The 17,730-nt window shown below is 34.3% G+C and overlaps 1 pseudogene; it reads left to right on the top strand.

Annotated features, from left to right (window-relative positions):
* Nucleotides 1–11,151: 11,151 nt before the first annotated feature.
* Nucleotides 11,152–11,625, top strand: LOC149165195 (putative fructokinase-7 pseudogene; annotated as a pseudogene).
* The last annotated feature ends 6,105 nt before the right edge of the window (nucleotides 11,626–17,730 follow it).

Here is a 17,730-nt window from a genome sequence, read left to right as displayed (position 1 = left end):
GAATGAAGGTTTACTTACAAGATCAAGTGAAAGACTCGACTGGGATTTTACGAGATCTAATCAAAGATTCGAATTGGAAGGGGATTTGTTTCATTTTTTAATGAGCTTGACACAGGAAAAGAACCATGATCATGGAGACCTATTTCATTTTTTAATGAGGTTGACATAGTAAAAGAACTATCCTCATGTCCCTTGTTTCATTTTTTAACGAGCTTGACACAAGACAAGGAACTCTGCTCCAAGACCCTTGTTTCATTTTTTAATGAGCTTGACACAAGACAAGGAACTCTGCTCCAAGACCCTTGTTTCATTTTTTAACGAGATTGACACAAGACAATGAACTCTGCTCCATGGCCTTTTATCACCACCCAAAAGAGGCCATGGCTTTCAAGAGGTTCTCATTAGATGGGAGAACAACACTCTAGAAGGGATACATGTCTAGGGATCCAAATGAAAAATTGGGCTCCAATGCCCCCAGTACATGGTGTACTACATCACCTACTAGATCATCAGTAGATGTGGGCATGGAACATGTGGCCACATAATTAACCTGTGGCGGGGGGGATATCACTTGCATATGAGAACCATTTAGGGATGATGGTTGAGTGGGATTTGATTCAGGACCAATGAATGTAAGTTGATCAATGATCACAATGCTTCCTTCATGTGGGAAACACATCACTCAAAAGAGAGAAGAGATAAGATCTCCCATGACATAAACATAGTCACGGCCAAGGAGTATATTAAAATCAAATGGGCCGTGGACAACCATCAGGTCTATATAGACGGTCTTTCCTCCCAAAGCAATAGGTAACTTAGGAAGGATCCCTAACAATTGGTTGGTTCCTCTGTTAAAAGCTAACAGATTCTGGGTGATGGGGACAAGCTGAGTAGAACCTAAAGCTTGCCAAGAAGTTGAGGACAAAATACTAATGGCCTTGCCCTCGTCTATTATTGTGCTAAGTACGACCATATGGTAAGCATGTACTGTAATCTGGAAAGGCACATAAGACGGAAGGTGATATCCTGTCAGTCGATTCCAATCAAAAGAAGTGACTAAACTACTCGGAGGGGGTATCGTAAGAACGTGAGAGCTACCCTCTTAGTCTATGGGAACAGGAGAACTTCTCTCATGCACCTTGGGAATGGGAGGATTTCCCTCTAGTTCATTTGAAACTGAAGAAACTAGAAGAACCTGAGCAGAATGGGGTTCACTCTCTAATAGAAAGGTACAGTTAACTAAAGGTCAAGTCAAGTCTACCTTTTTCTTGACCAATGGTCGGTCGAAAATGGACTCACGAGACTCACTTTCAGAGAGAGTGGGGTTGACCAAACGTGACTTTTGATCAATCACTTGATCAAATAGTGAAGGATCAAGGGAAATATTCTAATAACCAGCTGGAAGACGAGGTTGAGAAGCTGTAAGGTTTTCCAACTTTTTGGAAGCTTCATCCATAACAGGAAAAAGGTGAATTGGACAATTAATTTCACACAACATATAGGGAAATTTGACTTTTCCCTTTTTCCCATAGGATTTACTAGTTGAAGTTTATCACCAGCATGATTTCCAGAGGCTGATGACAAAGGTCGATGTGAACCTGTGGACCACACTTCTAAGACCTTGGGAATACCAGGACAATTCCAAAGAAGGTGGTCACCCTTACATAACATGCAAGGGAATTTTACTTTCTAGGGCTGGTTGGAATATTTTTCTTCATTAGTTGCATCGGTAGCAATTCCTACTTGGTTGCCCCCTTGCTTATTTTTCTTCTTCTTCTCGACCTCTTCTTCTTCTTCTTAGCTTCCTGGGTACTATAATCCAGACTTTCATAAGGAAAAGAGGAAGAACTGGGTGAAGAAATAGGTGAAGAAGGCGAGGGGTAAACTTTAGGATCAGCATGAATTTGATGTTGTTCAAGGGGAGGAGAACTCAGTTGAAAATCAGTTTGGACATACAAAACCACCAAGGTCGAAAACAACCAAATTGGAATACCAATGGTCAATCCAGGAAGGGACAACATTGCCATATAAGGAGAACCAACATTTCCAAAAGAAGGAAAAGGACTAGGATTCCCATCGGGGGGGTTTCCTTAACTGGTAAACTCTGGAAATGTTGCCATCAGTATCAACCTAAGATCTACTAAGGAGTATTTCAACAGGAAGGATGTTGTTCCACGGTCAATTAATTTTAGACTTTGAAACAAAAACTTTTCCTTTTCATGTTTTAAGAGTCGAGAAAAGGACGAAAAGGTGACTATAGTCGCTTTTGTTGGTTTAGCGAGCTTGAAAGGACAAGTGCTCGATGACCTTTTCAAATTTAATGAGTCATAAAAGATCGAAATTACCACTTAGTTAACTCTAGGCAAAAAGGAGTATCAAATAACCGTGAACTGCAATATACACCTTAGCAAATAAATTTACCAAGGACTTGATGTATGTGCATGCAATCTCCCCAAATGATGTGTTCAGTGTATCACGTTTACAGGGCGGAATACTCGAATTCCTATGGATAAAGGTTTGCAACCTATGAGGGTCTCCCTTTATATACTTGATGGTACGGGGAGCACAAGTTTGTGCTAGCGATGTCCAATGCAAGAGCAAACAACAACTGTTGAGTTTTATAGACGTCAAAACACGTCTCTAGCCTAGACTACTAAGTATGAGTGTTAATGTTTCAAATGTTCCTTAGATTAATTGATAGATTTTAACATTTATCTTCAATTATGTTTCAGTTTTAAGGCTCAAAACGATGTCACCTGAACACCTATGATGCAACTATATGAGAAAAGGAAAACTTTTCATTTCTATGAAAGCTAGACTAATCAAGGGAAGAAATTCCAATCAATAATGCATTAAATAAAATGCATCATGCAAAATTCCTTCCACTAACTTTCACAATGCAAAATGTGAAAATGAAATCTAATCTTTCATTTCACTAAATGCAATGACAAGATGTGATCCTATGAGAAACAAAAATCTATTTCCTTCACTAAGATGCAATAATGATTTTTATTTTCACTTTGATTCAATCAATGCAATCTAATGCAATAAGCAAAGGAAAATGCAATCAACTCAATGGAAATGAAAATTTCTTTCACTTTCATCTTCCAAACACAATGCCAAAAGTAAAAATGATTTTGACTTTTAACTGTCCTAAATGCAAGTTTTTTGAAAGCAAAATGGTTTTACTTTACAAATAAGGACTTAGATAAATTATGTTTTTCTTTCCATTTTGAATGATTTGATACACCTAATACAGTTTTTAGCTTTCAATCACTGAAAAATGTAATCTATTTTTGATGATGAATCTCAAAAAATAACTTTTAAATGCAACTAATCTAATGCATTTTCACGAAACGTAGATCTCGAAATACAAGCTAAAACAAATGTAAAACGATGTTTCCAATGATTTCCACAGAAAACAACACTCAATCAATTAGCAAAGAAAACATCTCAACGACACCAACAAGCAGCAAGTGCTGACCAATTGACTAGAAACCCTAGAACTCAATCAGATTTCATTTCAAAGCCAATGAGACAAATTTTGCAAATTAATCAAGATAATCAATTAAAAACACCATAGACACTCTGGAAAATCACTAACGACACAAAGACAGAAAACAAGAAGAAAAACATTTTTTCTCTTATACTCTGGCATCATTGCGTCTATTAAGGGAAAAACAACAATAATCATGACTATTATTAAAACATATGCGATGTCATCGCGACTGTCAGGAAGAAAAACCATGATGGGCGAGAAAAACGAAGAAAAAATAAAATAAAAACTCTTTAGGACCAGACAGAAATCAATGTCCTCAAGAAATCACCAGCAAGTGAAAATAGTTACAGAAAATCAAACAAGCTATGAAACTGATGGTTGGTCAAACTCATCACAAATTCAAGGTCAAGGAATGAATGGAAAGGGTTATAGCTTCCCTAGTGGAGTCGCCATTTATTTTTCTAGGTAAATCCTCTCTGCGGATAGAGACGATCCCTCTAGCCCAATGAGTGGGTCTATCAACCGAAGTGACAATCTACTAGACACTTTTCTAAGTTGCAATTGAAAAGAGAGATGAAGAAGATGGCCTACCTCATTCTAATGTTATCTTGATCTCCTTTGTTTAATACCTTGAATCACTTGCGTCACGGGCTCATTCCTGCTACTCTCAGGGTTTATTCACCTGCATAAGAGATCAAGACACAACAAGGCATGCAAACACAAATAGCATATTCAAAAACAACCTACTTAACTGATCAAAGAATGTTAAGCTAAATGATACATGAGCATACACATTTTGGGAAAATGAACCAGTAGTTGTTTATTAATAGAAAATAAGGGAAAGAATACAACCAAGCCTTGATGTTGATAGGCTCTCCTTGAATGAATATCCAAGTTCAAGCTAAGCTCTCCAAGCACTCCTTCTCCAAGCCAAATGAATATAATATAGGCACAATCTTAGCATAATGGTGCAAATAGGAAAAGACCAACCAGACCAACTAGCCTCTAACCATTGGGGAATGGGAGAGGATGAATATATAGGCTGGGAAAGGGAATTAGGATCTCTCCAAATATAGGATTAGGCCCTCATCTCAAAGAGGTAGCTCATAGGGATGAGACCAAGATGCCAAGTTGGGATAATTCGACCTCATCTACCCAAAAGAACCTCTAGTTCGTCGATTTGGAAGCTTCTAGATCACGAAGCTTCTCATCCTCTTTGGGAAAGTTTCCTTTCTTGGATCATCGTGGGTATACAAGAAAATAGAGTGATGTCACCGCAGGTCTGGTATAGTGAAACACGTGATCATCATGGTTTTTAGTCTCATAAGGGTGATGATTCTCAAATTAGGGTTTTAGAGTTATTTCCTTCAGGGGAAGCTCAAGGCATTTTACAATCAATGTCTTAGGGAGGATCTAATCTACATATATGAATGAGTACACTACATTATGGTCATGTTTTAGGCACTGTATGGTATGTAACAGGGAAGTGCAGGAGGTGTCACAAAATATTGTGTAACAACTAGGGCTTAGTTACAAACCCTAGGAATCATGACCATCAACAATTAGGTCAACTCATACATCTAGGATCCCATCATCAAGCACAAGAATATCATAACATGTGTCAGTAAAACCCAACTACACAAAGATCAATACAAACTTTATCAGAATAGGTTTTATTGGACAAACACACACATGCCAAGGATTTCATTTTTAAGAAATTATAAGGGTCTTGCTTATACACCCTACCAAACCCTAAGGATTTAAGGTTTCAATACAAAGAATATCAAACCATAAATTATCAATACTTCAAAGGTTCGAGATTTCATACATCACCATTCAAACCTGACAAGTTAGGGTTTCCATAACCATAACAAAATCCCCAAACATGACTTCATCAGACATTTTCTTTCAATAATAAACCTAAGTAGGTTAGGGTTTCACACATAATCATCGACATACCCTTAAGTTAGAGTTTTCACAATGAACCTTTCTCGGGTTCCACAAGAGTAATCAAATATATGAGGAGGGTATATTTATCTAATGATGAATCATGCAATCAAGAATATTTATGATTCAAGAAAGCTAGACAAAAATATGTTAGTAATAGTTTATCAAGAATGAATATCATGAAGAGAGAAAAAAATTATAGTTGAAGACATACCTTTTTGTTTCTTAACAAACCTTGTAATTTTAGTGCTTTGTCTTGTGAGTCATCCTTCCTTGAGTATTCAGCAAGTTTTTCCTAAACAAGGAAATATGAATATAAATGTGATTAGTATTTAATGAAAACAAACTTAAATAAGTAAGGAAAACTAAAAAATAAAAGGTAATAAGATACTAATCTTTTGGGAGTTAGTAAAGGCTCCCTCCAAGCTTGAGGGATACTTAGAGAAAAATGGCATGCAAGGGTTAGAGTCCCTAAGAGTTCCTCACAAATAGGTCCTTGACTTCAGGTCCTTCCATCATGTTCTTCTTTGGTGAAACTTATTTGGTAAATTTTTGCTTGATCCTTGTTCCTTTAGACTTCTTGATTTTGTAGACTTCTTCACTTTTCCTTTTACTAGATCAAAGAATTTATTCTTTTTGAGGATGATATCTATCCTATTATTCCAAGCATTGTAATTGGATTCTCTTCTAATTTGTTCTCTCCCTTTGTTGTGTTAGATATTGTTCTTGAATATGGTAAGATTATTTCCTTATAAGGTCTCCTTATATGATCCTTTAATCAACTTCTAGAGGATCCTTAGATTCCTTTCTCTAGCTTCAATGATGTTGATCCCAGGCCTTTAATAACATAGATTTTGTTGTCTCTCAATTTCAGAGGGTGACTATGGGGTCGAAATTATCCCGCATAATAGCCAACCTCTTCATGGAGAAATTTGAAAAGAATGCCTTGGAATCTTACCCTCTTAAGCCCTAATTTTGTACTAGGTTCGTTGATGATACCAGCGTGAATTCACCGCATGGATATTTTGAGCTAAACAACTTCTTGAATCACCTTAATATAATTTCCAACGACATTAAATTCACAGTGGATAGTGAGGAGAACGACTGCATTCCATTCCTTTACATTCTTCTTATTAGGAAAATAGATGGATCGTTGCGTCATAAAGTATACAGAAAAAAGGCTCACACAAATAGCTACCTGCATGTAGATTCTCATCACTCCCTATCCCAAAAGATGGGGGTTCTCAACACACTCTTCACCAAAGGTTTAAGGATATTTGACAAGGATCATGTAGATGACGAGATTGAATATCTAAAAAATGTTTTCTTAAACACCGATTAGAGGTACAAAGATATCAATAGAGCCATCATAAAATCCAAATTCAGAACTTCTTCTAGACCCCCCTCTTCCAACTCTCAAACCCTAATCAGAAAAGCATCTCTCCCTTACATCCAAGGAGTCACCGACAAACTAGCCAGGGTCCTGAGAAAGAAATGTATAACAACCTCATTCAAACTAGTGAATATGATCCAGCATAAGATAAAATATGTGAAAGATGACCTTGATCACTTCCAGCAAAAAGGCGTTTATAAAGTCAAATGCTCTTATGGTAAATGTTACATTGTTGAGACAGGAAGATCCTTCAAAATTGGACTGAAAGAGCATGCTATAGATATCAAGAAAGGGAGAATCAGATCCTCAGCTCTTGCCGAATTTTCATCCAAGACTAACCATCATGTGTGCCTCGAAGACATGGAAATAGTCTCTAGGGAGAACCATTATTACAAAAGAAATATACGTGAAGAGCTCGAGATCATGAAAAACCCCATCAATCTCAACAGAGATGGTGAGATTAAGGTCAACATGAATTGGATACCCCTCCTCACTCAAAGGCGTAACCTCCAAGCTAACCCTTCTACCCTAACCACCTCAGCCACCTCTATTCCTTAATCCTTATCTGCTTCCATTAATAATATTAAATCAAGTAAATTAATTAAAATATATTAATTTCAAATATATTTAATTAGTATTTAAATATATCAATACATTTAAATTTACATTTGAATATATTAATATATTTAAAATAAAAATTAATTAAATATATTTATACGGCAAACATGTTAATTAACATTTCATTAAACTAAAATAAGATAACTTTCAATTTACAATAAATAAAAGACATAGTAATTCAAATATATTTAATCAATTATTAAATATATTAACATGCCATAATAGTTATTTATAGATATTAATATATTAAATAGATTAAGGTATTTGAATTAATATTTATATATAAAAACATTATAATCATAATTTAATTTAATCAAAATAAAATAAAATAAAATGAAATACTATATGATTAATAAAAAAAATTAATACAAGATAACTTTCAATTTACAATAACTAAAATTCATATTAATTCAAATATATTTAAAAATACATATTAATTCAAATATATTTAATCATTATTAATATGCTAACCTATTAGAATGGTTATTAATATATTTAATAGATTAAGGTATTTGAATTAATATTTATATAAAAACATTACAATAAAAAATTTAATCAAATTAAAATAAAAATAAATTAATAATACAATACTATATCATTAATAAAAAAATTAAGGTAACATATTATTCGCTTTCATTTCTCTGTCGAGCCATTCTATTAATCACTTTCTATTTATTACTCCACTTCTCTTCTACTACTCAACCTTTGCCCTTGTTGGGCCGCCAAATTGACCTCAATTTCACTCCATTTTCACCTTTTATCCTCATTTTGTCATCTCATTTCACCATATTATCATTTCATAACCCTATATTTCCATTACCATATGAGTTTATATTTTCATTTTCCAAAGTTATTAATTTCATGTATTTAGAGTGAATTTATGATTAAAAGTTAGAGAAATAACATGTATTTGCTTATACCTAAAAGTAGCTTGAGTTTGATGACATGTGTAGATCATTTGGAAGCTTCCAAGGCACCCTTATGTGGCCTCCCAAGATCAAATTCGAATTTCAACTCAAGAGGTGGACCATATTCCAAGGAGGAAGATCATGGAGATTTTGATGTGTCATGGGATTTGTATCTAGTATTTACGGATAAGTTGAGACAAGTGTGGGTCTAGTAGATATTTAAGGGATCTACATTTATTGAGTAGATATCCCTAATTCATGTATAAATAAGAGGAGCATCCTCCAAATCATGTTAAGGAGGAGGAGGGAGAGAAAACAATTATCAGTTATTCATTAGCACCAAATTTATGATTGTTCATTCAACATGAATAATATCATTTTCTGCAAATCATGAGTTATGAGTGTTGTTTGATTCTTAAGGTGTGGTAGTTGCTCATGTGTGCTCATTGAGGAATGGAAGGATCCCCATACTAAGATAAGTGCACTTCGTTGTAAAGTAATGTTGTGAATATACTAATCTTAATTATGATGTTCATCTTATTTCTTTCTTGTAAATACTTGTAGATAATTTTAGTATGAATTCATGTTGTGGCCATGTTTTGTTGTGTGACGATTGGTCTCCTTTCAATAGCTAGTTTTGATGTGAGAAGGAAAACCAGGAACTCCTAAGTTAGGAGTCCGTTCTTCATGAGCTAGATTAAATTGAAATAAGATTTACTTTCTCATATGCTTTTCTAGATTACATTTATGTGAATATTGATTCCCTTTCAGTATCTAGAGATCAAGTCTTCCTAAGTTAGGAGACTCTTCTCCATAAGCTAAGAATTGAATTGGAAACAATATTTACTTGCTTTCATTTACATGTTTTCTTTCCTGCTTTCTTAGGTGTTTGGCAATGTTATTATAGAAAGATGGTAGAAGGACAACCACGACTCTTGAACAAGAGACTCTTCTCTATCTTCTAAAGTAAAATAATTCCATTGATCAAACATTATTTTTATGCTTTCATAGAATAGATCTGATAGTTTAGATTTGTAATATGCATTTCCATTCCAAACAAACTTCTTACACATGTTTCATCTAATGTCCCATATATATATTGATTTTCTTCTAAGTTTACGATTCCCCAGATTGATAAATTAAATGACAGGGATTTAGAAGACAACTAAATCGCCCAACATTTTGGCGCCGTTGCCGGGGAAGCAAACTTAGATGTAAGCTAGTTAGGAAGATTGTTTAGGAAGAATATGTATTTAGGATCATTTAGGGTTAATTGCATTTATGAATTTTCATTTAAGTGTATTCTCATATAGAAAACATAGAAATAGAACGCAAATAAAAAACCCCCCATTCAAAAAAAAAAACAAAAACACAATAAAGATCCATATGTATATATGGAAAAACTATGAGTATAAGTTTGGAACAACTCGCTCAGATCCTAGCAAGTGTTAGGATCTCCTCTTCTTGCGAAGAAGAGATCTTGACAGCAGCCAAAAGCTTAACTACTCCTCTAGAAGAAAACAATGAATTAACATTTGAAGAATCATCCTGTATATCTAATGATGAACAATTATTTGAACAGGAGAATGAGGAGGACGAAGAGAAGTTGCAGCATGATCTGAATGAGAGTGGAAATCACACCTATGAAAGCCTTATTGACAAGTGGTTTCGATGGTTTCAAACAAGTACAAGGTTAGATCGATTTTGTTTTTATTTCATTAGATCATACTCACAAAAACTAGATTCGATTATCCTTGTATATTTTCAGTTTAAAATTGGGAAATTGAAAATGAATATATTTTTACTACTATTGCGTGAATGGTTACATTGGAAATTTAATTACACTTAATAGTTTGTAATTTTCAATTAGCATAGAGTAGGTAGGATCATATTTTATGTTTTGAATAAGTATGCTCTCCTCCTGCGTCTTTGTACGATCTTGAGGATGAGAAAGTAGAATGTTTATAAATATTTTCAGGGTTTGCAATATAGTTGTCTCCATTTGCTAAAAACAAATCATCTTAAATCAATAAAAGATCCTAGGTTGTTTTAGGATTAGAATAAAATTTAAATTTAAAAAAAAAATGATTTTAAAACAATATAAAAATTAAAAAAAATTAGAATAAATTCAATTAAAAAAAAAAAAAAAATGATTTTAACATAAAAATTCTTAGGAATAAATTCCTTTTTATTTGTTTTATTTATTTAAATTTATTTTGGTAGTAACTAGGAATAGAATTTTTTTTTTAGTTTAAACAAAAAATAAAAAATAAAAATTGATTTACTAATTTAAAAAAAAACAAAATAAATCAATTTTATATTTTTGTTTAAGTTAGAAAAAACATTAGGAAAAAAAAAAATCATTTTCTTAATAATAAATCAAATTAAATTTCTTTTTAGAGATTTTAATTTTAAAAAATTAAAAAATTAAAAATAAAAAATTTAATATAGGATTTTTTTTTTTTTTTTAACACAAAACAAAATAAAACAATTTTAGTTTCAACAAAATAATTTTAATTTAGTTAAAAAAAAATAACAGAAGAAATTTGAACACTTCTTGCATACAAGATGAATGCAATTCATGTAATCGACAGACAACTTGCGTACAAGCTAAATGCAATTCATTATATGTAGTCGACAGGGATCCATAATAAGGATTTTCCTTCCCAGAAGTTCTCATCACTCCACAAGTATCCATCCTATTTTGATGCTTCTTGCAACTCACATGATGCTCCGTACCAAAAACTGGAACTGTATTGCAGGCCATTCTATCAAATCCGGGTGGAATGGGCAAAATTCTTCCACCGTTATGCCCAATCTGTGCAACATGAAAAATTGATTATATCAGCGACAATGAAAGATAGGCAGGTATATAGAACGCAAGTGGGAAGACCTTACATATGCTCACTGAGGAAAATTTGATTTAATTGCTGGCATAAGATCTGATAGTTTCGTTGGCTGAAGCGCCCGGATTCCAAAAGGCTGCAGGTGGTGCACCTGCTAATGTGGCTGTTGGCATTTCCAGGCTCGGTGGCCGATCCGCATTTGTTGGCAAGGTTGGGGATGATGAGTTTGGGCGCATGCTTGCTGACATTCTGAGGGAAAATAATGTGATGGACCGAGGAATCCGATTTGATTCCCATGCCAGAACCGCGCTGGCATTCGTTACTTTAAAGATGAATGGTGAGAGGGACATGCTTCTCAAGGAATCTGAGCTTGATGCAGAGCTGATCCGACAGGTCAACGTGATTTCACTATGATCCAAGCCGCTATCAATTTAATTCCAGCAAATAACCAAAATCATATTCCTTAATAGTCTGAGCAGTCTCCAGCGCCAGAACAATCAACGATGAAAATCCTTTGTGGCGGTTTCAACTGCCAGCAATTTTTACGCATCTGCTAAGCTCGGTTAGAGAAAAATCCTCCTAAAATCGGCCTCTCTGTTTTAATTCGTTGCTATCCTATCTTGATGAGATTTCCTGTGATCTCTCTCCACAGGATCTCGACTTTCCAATCCGCAGGGTGGGGAATTTAAAGTCTCAAGGTGTTTCTTGCATAAATCTTGGCATTAAATATGATTTGAATAATCATTATGGGTTGGAGCCCTCTGTCATCGGAATCCAGAACTAGTCTATCTGAAGCACAGATTTTTTTTGTTTTGTTCCACTTTTATAATTATCAAATCACTTTTCTTGAATTGATTTCTTCAATGAATGGCCGCTCGATAAAAGCTTCGGTTACAGTAAGAATTTTGCTTCCAAGTTTGAATTGGGGCGTGAGGTCGGCCGAGGTCATTTCGGCCACACCTGCTTTGCCAAGGGTTGCAAAGGCGATCTCAAGGGCCAGCCCGTTGCAGTCAAAATCATCTCCAAAGCCAAGATGACAACTGCTATAGCAATTGAAGATGTGCGGGAAGAGGTCAAAATTTTAAAAGCATTTTCAGGGCATCACAACTTTGGTCAAATTCTATGATTCTTGCGAGGATCTTAACAATGTCTACATAATAATGGAACTATGTGAAGGTGGTACAGTATCAATCGCTGCTAAAATATAACATTGAAGAAATTGCATCGTCAGATAGTGATATACTGGCACAACTTTGGTGACATATTCGTGTTGCAAAAGTAGCTGCTACAGACACATGGTATGTGTTTTATAGGTTTTGAACAGACGATGAAGGTGTCTAGAGGAACCTCCCCCTTAACGAGGCGTGGTAAATAAAACTTGAAGACACCGGCATTCTGCTATAAGAGGCAAGGGTTTAGTTCTGTATGGCCAGAGGTTTGTATTAAACCCCAATGTAGCATGTCATTGCAGCTCTCTGTATCCACTGGACCTGCTGTTGAGAAATCTTGATCACATTTCTTCGGTTCTTACTTAAATTCACGCTCACTTTCATAGAGGAGGAGGTGCAGGTGCAGATTTTGAATGTCGGACACTGGAGATTTGAGCAACCGCGATGCCATCTGCAGCCGCTGCATTCTTCTCCAGAAGATCCATTCGAGCACGACAGTCTTTGTTCTTTGATGCCCAATTTGTTCAAGGGTATTGTCAAGCAAGACTCAGTTGATCCATTCAAGACTCAAACCCTTCATCTCGCACTGAGACAGGAGGTGCTCAAGAAAACTATCAAAGTCACTGAACAGGCAAATGCAATTTTAAGTAGCACAGGAAGGTCAGATACTGCAGAAAATCATAGTGATATAACTCGATACAATAAACAAAACAAAACAATAAAAAAAATTAAAAAAGAAAAGAAAAGAGAAAATATGAAAAAACATTTTTTATTTTATTTTTAACATTTTTTTTAGATTTGATTTAATTATGTTTTATTTATAACCATAGAAAATAAATATTAGTTTTAAAAGTTTTTTTTAAAAAAACCAAAAAAAAAAAACTAAAACAATTCTATTAATAATAAAAAAAAATATGCAAAAACATTTTTTATTTTATTTTTATGTTAATAACGATCCAAAACAAATTTTAATTTGAACAAAACAATTAAAAAAAAAAACAAAAACAAAAACAAAGCAATTAAAAAATAATAATTCAAAAAAAAAATCAAAAAAAAAAATCAAAACAATTAAAAAAAAAATCAAAGCAATTAAAAAATGTTAAAACAAAAAAATAAAAATAATAAAATAATAAGAAAAAACCAATTAAAAAAAAAAATTTAAAAAATTGCAAATGGACATTTCATAATCGCTGAAAACATTTTACGCTAACTTGTCTTGTTGGAGTTAGGAACTAGCGCACAAAGGCAACAGGTAAAAAAATTCATTTCATTTTATTTTGTTGCTAGCATTTATACTTGTATTTTATGTTCTTCAAAAAGCTCTCACAATTTTCATGCAAGATTTGAACTGAGCTTTGACAGGTGCGCGATGATCCAAGTCCATGAAGATGTGATCTCTCGAAATCACATTCATCATTGAAAGCTTGAAGGAGTTAATTACAAATGTCGTGACATTTGTGGCTACAGAGAAATGTTTTGTTGTCATGATTTGTTTCCCACACTTCTCTTTCAAAGCCTCATCAGTCATCCATGTTAAATTCCATTGATTCATCCATCATGACTTCATACATGTCTACTTTTCTGAGTCGCATACATTTTTACCTTCATTTCAATTCATCTTTTTGCCTCATGAATAAACCATCCATCTCTCTACATTGCCTTGCTTTCCTTGCCATAAAAAATGTTTGACCATAACATCTTGTATCTATAGTCCTACCAATCATTTGTACGAACTCACGTTGACTGATGTGGGATTCCTTAAGGCCCACCTTTCAACAAGTCTTGACCCATCGACCTCAGCACCTTATCTGGGATAAAGACTAGAGTTATTATTAGTACCTTGAAGCTTGCATGCCCTAATGGCAAGTCTTCTCGCCAACGAACAATGGGAATACATTAATTTCTCTTGTTTGTTGGATCTTGCAAGTGGCTCGACATCAGCTCATTCATTCGCACTTGGGTACCTTGGCACTCATTGACATTAATGGTGAGTTTTCCTCGCATTGGTTAACGACATTCATCAATGGTCGGTAATCCAATGACTTCTTTCCATGTTCGACATCGACACATTCATTCACATGGAAAGAATTGTGCCACGATATGGGACGAGATGAAGACTATATGATTCAGGAGCAGATTATTTTGGAACAAATTCAGTAGCAGTAATAAAGGATCCACATTCTCGACTTCATCCATCATATATGCAACCAAGACACATATCACATTCTTGTATTCTTCATTCCATGATTCAGCAGTAGGAGCTACACATTTCTACATATACACAGTTTGTCCACTCAGGTAAGTAAAGGTATGTTCTTTCCTAGCTTTTTATCATACAATTCCTTTAATACTAAAATTATAATTTTTGGAAAATGTTTCACCATGTTCATATTCACATCCATACTCCATTATCACCTTCCATATGCCATATATGTCCTTTCTACACATATCATCCTACCCAACATACTTTTTCTAACCAACATACTTTTTCCAAACAACTACTATTGCATTATGATTCAAATGTTACATGTTTTACAAATAATGATCAAAGAAAGAAAGGTTGATTACATGTTTTCAAAGACTTTTGATGCAACACAAAAACAATGAAAGTATTGTTACACAAGAACCAATACTAAGTAAATTTTGGTTGTTACACAAGAACCAACCAAACTAATATGTTGCACTCGATTAAATGTTTTCAAAGTCTTTTGATGCAACACAAAAATAATGAAAGTATTGTTACACAAGAATCAATACTAAACAAATTTTGGTTGTCACACAAGAACCAACCAAAATTATATGTTGCAAGCAAATGTTTTTAAGAGAGAAGACTTTGCAACAAGGAACAAAGTTGTCAAAAATAAAATTATGTGAAGTTAAAAAAAAATCGACATCAGCCAAAGTTCATGTAAAAGCAAGATAATTGAAAGGATCAAATCATGATCAATGCAATAGATTGCATGAGGACATGCAATAACTTAAGTTGGGGGGTATGTTGGGCTGCCAAATTGACCTCAATTTTCACTCCATTTTCACCTTTTATCCTCATTTTGTCATCTCATTTCACCATATTATCATTACATAACCCTATATTTCCATTACCATATGAGTTTATATTTTCATTTTCCAAAGTTATTAATTTCATGTGTTTAGAGTGAATTTATGATTAAAAGTTAGAGAAATAACATGTATTTGCTTATACCTAAAAGTGGCTTGAGTTTGATGACATGTGTAGATCATTTGGAAGCTTCCAAGGCACCCTTATGTGGCCGCCCAAGATCAAATTCGAATTTCAACTCAAGAGGTGGACCATATTCCAAGGAGGAAGATCATGGAGATTTTGATGTGTCATGGGATTTGTATCTAGTATTTAGGGATAAGTTGAGACAAGTGTGGGTCTAGTAGATATTTAATGGATCTACATTTATTGAGTAGATATCCCTAATTCATGTATAAATAAGAGGAGCATCCTCCAAATCATGTTAAGGAGGAGGAGGGAGAGAAAACAATTATCAGTTATTCATTAGCACCAAATTTATGATTGTTCATTCAACATGAATAATATCATTTTCTGCAAATCATGAGTTATGAGTGTTGTTTGATTCTTAAGGTGTGGTAGTTGCTCATGTGTGCTCATTGAGGAATGGAAGGATCCCCATACTAAGATAAGTGCACTTCGTTGTAAAGTAATGTTGTGAATATACTAATCTTAATTATGATGTTCATCTTATTTCTTTCTTGTAAATACTTGTAGATAATTTTAGTATGAATTCATGTTGTGGCCATGTTTTGTTGTGTGAAGGTTGATCTCCTTTCAATAGCTAGTTTTGATGTGAGAAGGAAAACCAGGAACTCCTAAGTTAGGAGTCCCTTCTTCATGAGCTAGATTAAATTGAAATAAGATTTACTTTCTCATATGCTCTTCTAGATTACATTTATGTGAATATTGATTCCCTTTCAGTATCTAGAGATCAAGTCCTCCTAAGTTAGGAGACTCTTCTCCATAAGCTAAGAATTGAATTGGAAACAATATTTACTTGCTTTCATTTACATGCTTTCTTTCCTGCTTTCTTAGGTGTTTGGCAATGTTATTATAGAAAGATGGTAGAAGGACAACCACGACTCTTGAACAAGAGACTCTTCTCTATCTTCTAAAGTAAAATAATTCCATTGGTCAAACATTATTTTTATGCTTTCATAGAATAGATCTGATAGTTTAGATTTGTAATATGCATTTCCATTCTAAACAAACTTCTTACACCTGTTTCATCTAAGGTCCCATATATATTGGTTTGCTTCTAAGTTTACGATTCCCCGGATTGATAAATTAAATGACAGGGATTTAGCAGACAACTAAATCACCCAACAACCCTAACAATGAGTCTTACTATAGAATCGAAATGTTGACATTCAAAAATGAGTACTATGGAATTTCCAGCATCTAAAATCCATGCATTATCATCATTAAGAGAGCATGTAAGAGAAGCCAAGAACCCTTGAATTTTTACATTGTTAAATAAGTAGTAAAATATATTCTTGATACAACTTCTTGCAGTATTGAATCTCATTCTTATCATAGAGGAAGTAATCATTTCCTTCAAGCGAACGAAGTGATCTTCAATCTTATTCAACCTTAACTCTGATCCCATGTTCAGAAATCAGTGCTAGTAGGATAAGGGTTAGATTTATCTTTATTGATAATTACTTGTGAATTATGTTGGCATCTTTTACTTATTTGTTATACTATCTTTCATCATGAAATTACCAAATTATGTGTGCATGAAGATCACAAAAACACAAGACACAAGATGTAGGCACTCTGTCAGGGCAAAACCCTTATCTAGGGGAAAATCTAGTCAAAATATCTACCTACAATAGTTTTCCTTGAGACTCTTCAACCTAGACAAAGACCTCATCCACACCAAGCTAGCCTCTCCTTATTCAATCCAACCTTCGACCTAGTAGCAGCAACACTTCGACTCTAGCAACTTCAACTTGGGAACTTCTGACATCAACAACAACTTCAACTTTGTAGCTTCCAGCATCAGAAACAACTTCAACTTAGCAACTTCTAACATCAGCAACAACTTCATCTTGGTAGCTTTCAGCATCAGAAGCAATTTCGACTTGGCAACTTCCAGCATTAGTGGCAACTTTGACAAGGATACTTTGATCTCCTAAACTACCCCACACGAGATAGAGACAGAGAGACACCAAAACTTTTATTTTGTCCTTCCCTTCCTTCTTGACCCAACTTGCACTCCCTTTAGCCTCCTTCTTCACCTCCACACTTTTCCCAGCTTCTAACTTCAAATATAGAACTATATGAGAGAGAGTGAGATGCCCTAAA

This window comes from Pinus tabuliformis, chromosome 5_1 (genome assembly GCF_031772625.1).
Source record: "Pinus tabuliformis cultivar Carrire ecotype Pingquan chromosome 5_1, CPIR1, whole genome shotgun sequence".
NCBI classification, from domain to species: Eukaryota; Viridiplantae; Streptophyta; class Pinopsida; order Pinales; family Pinaceae; genus Pinus; species Pinus tabuliformis.
Note: the sequence above shows the minus strand (reverse complement) of the source record. Positions and strands in the feature narration are given on the sequence as shown.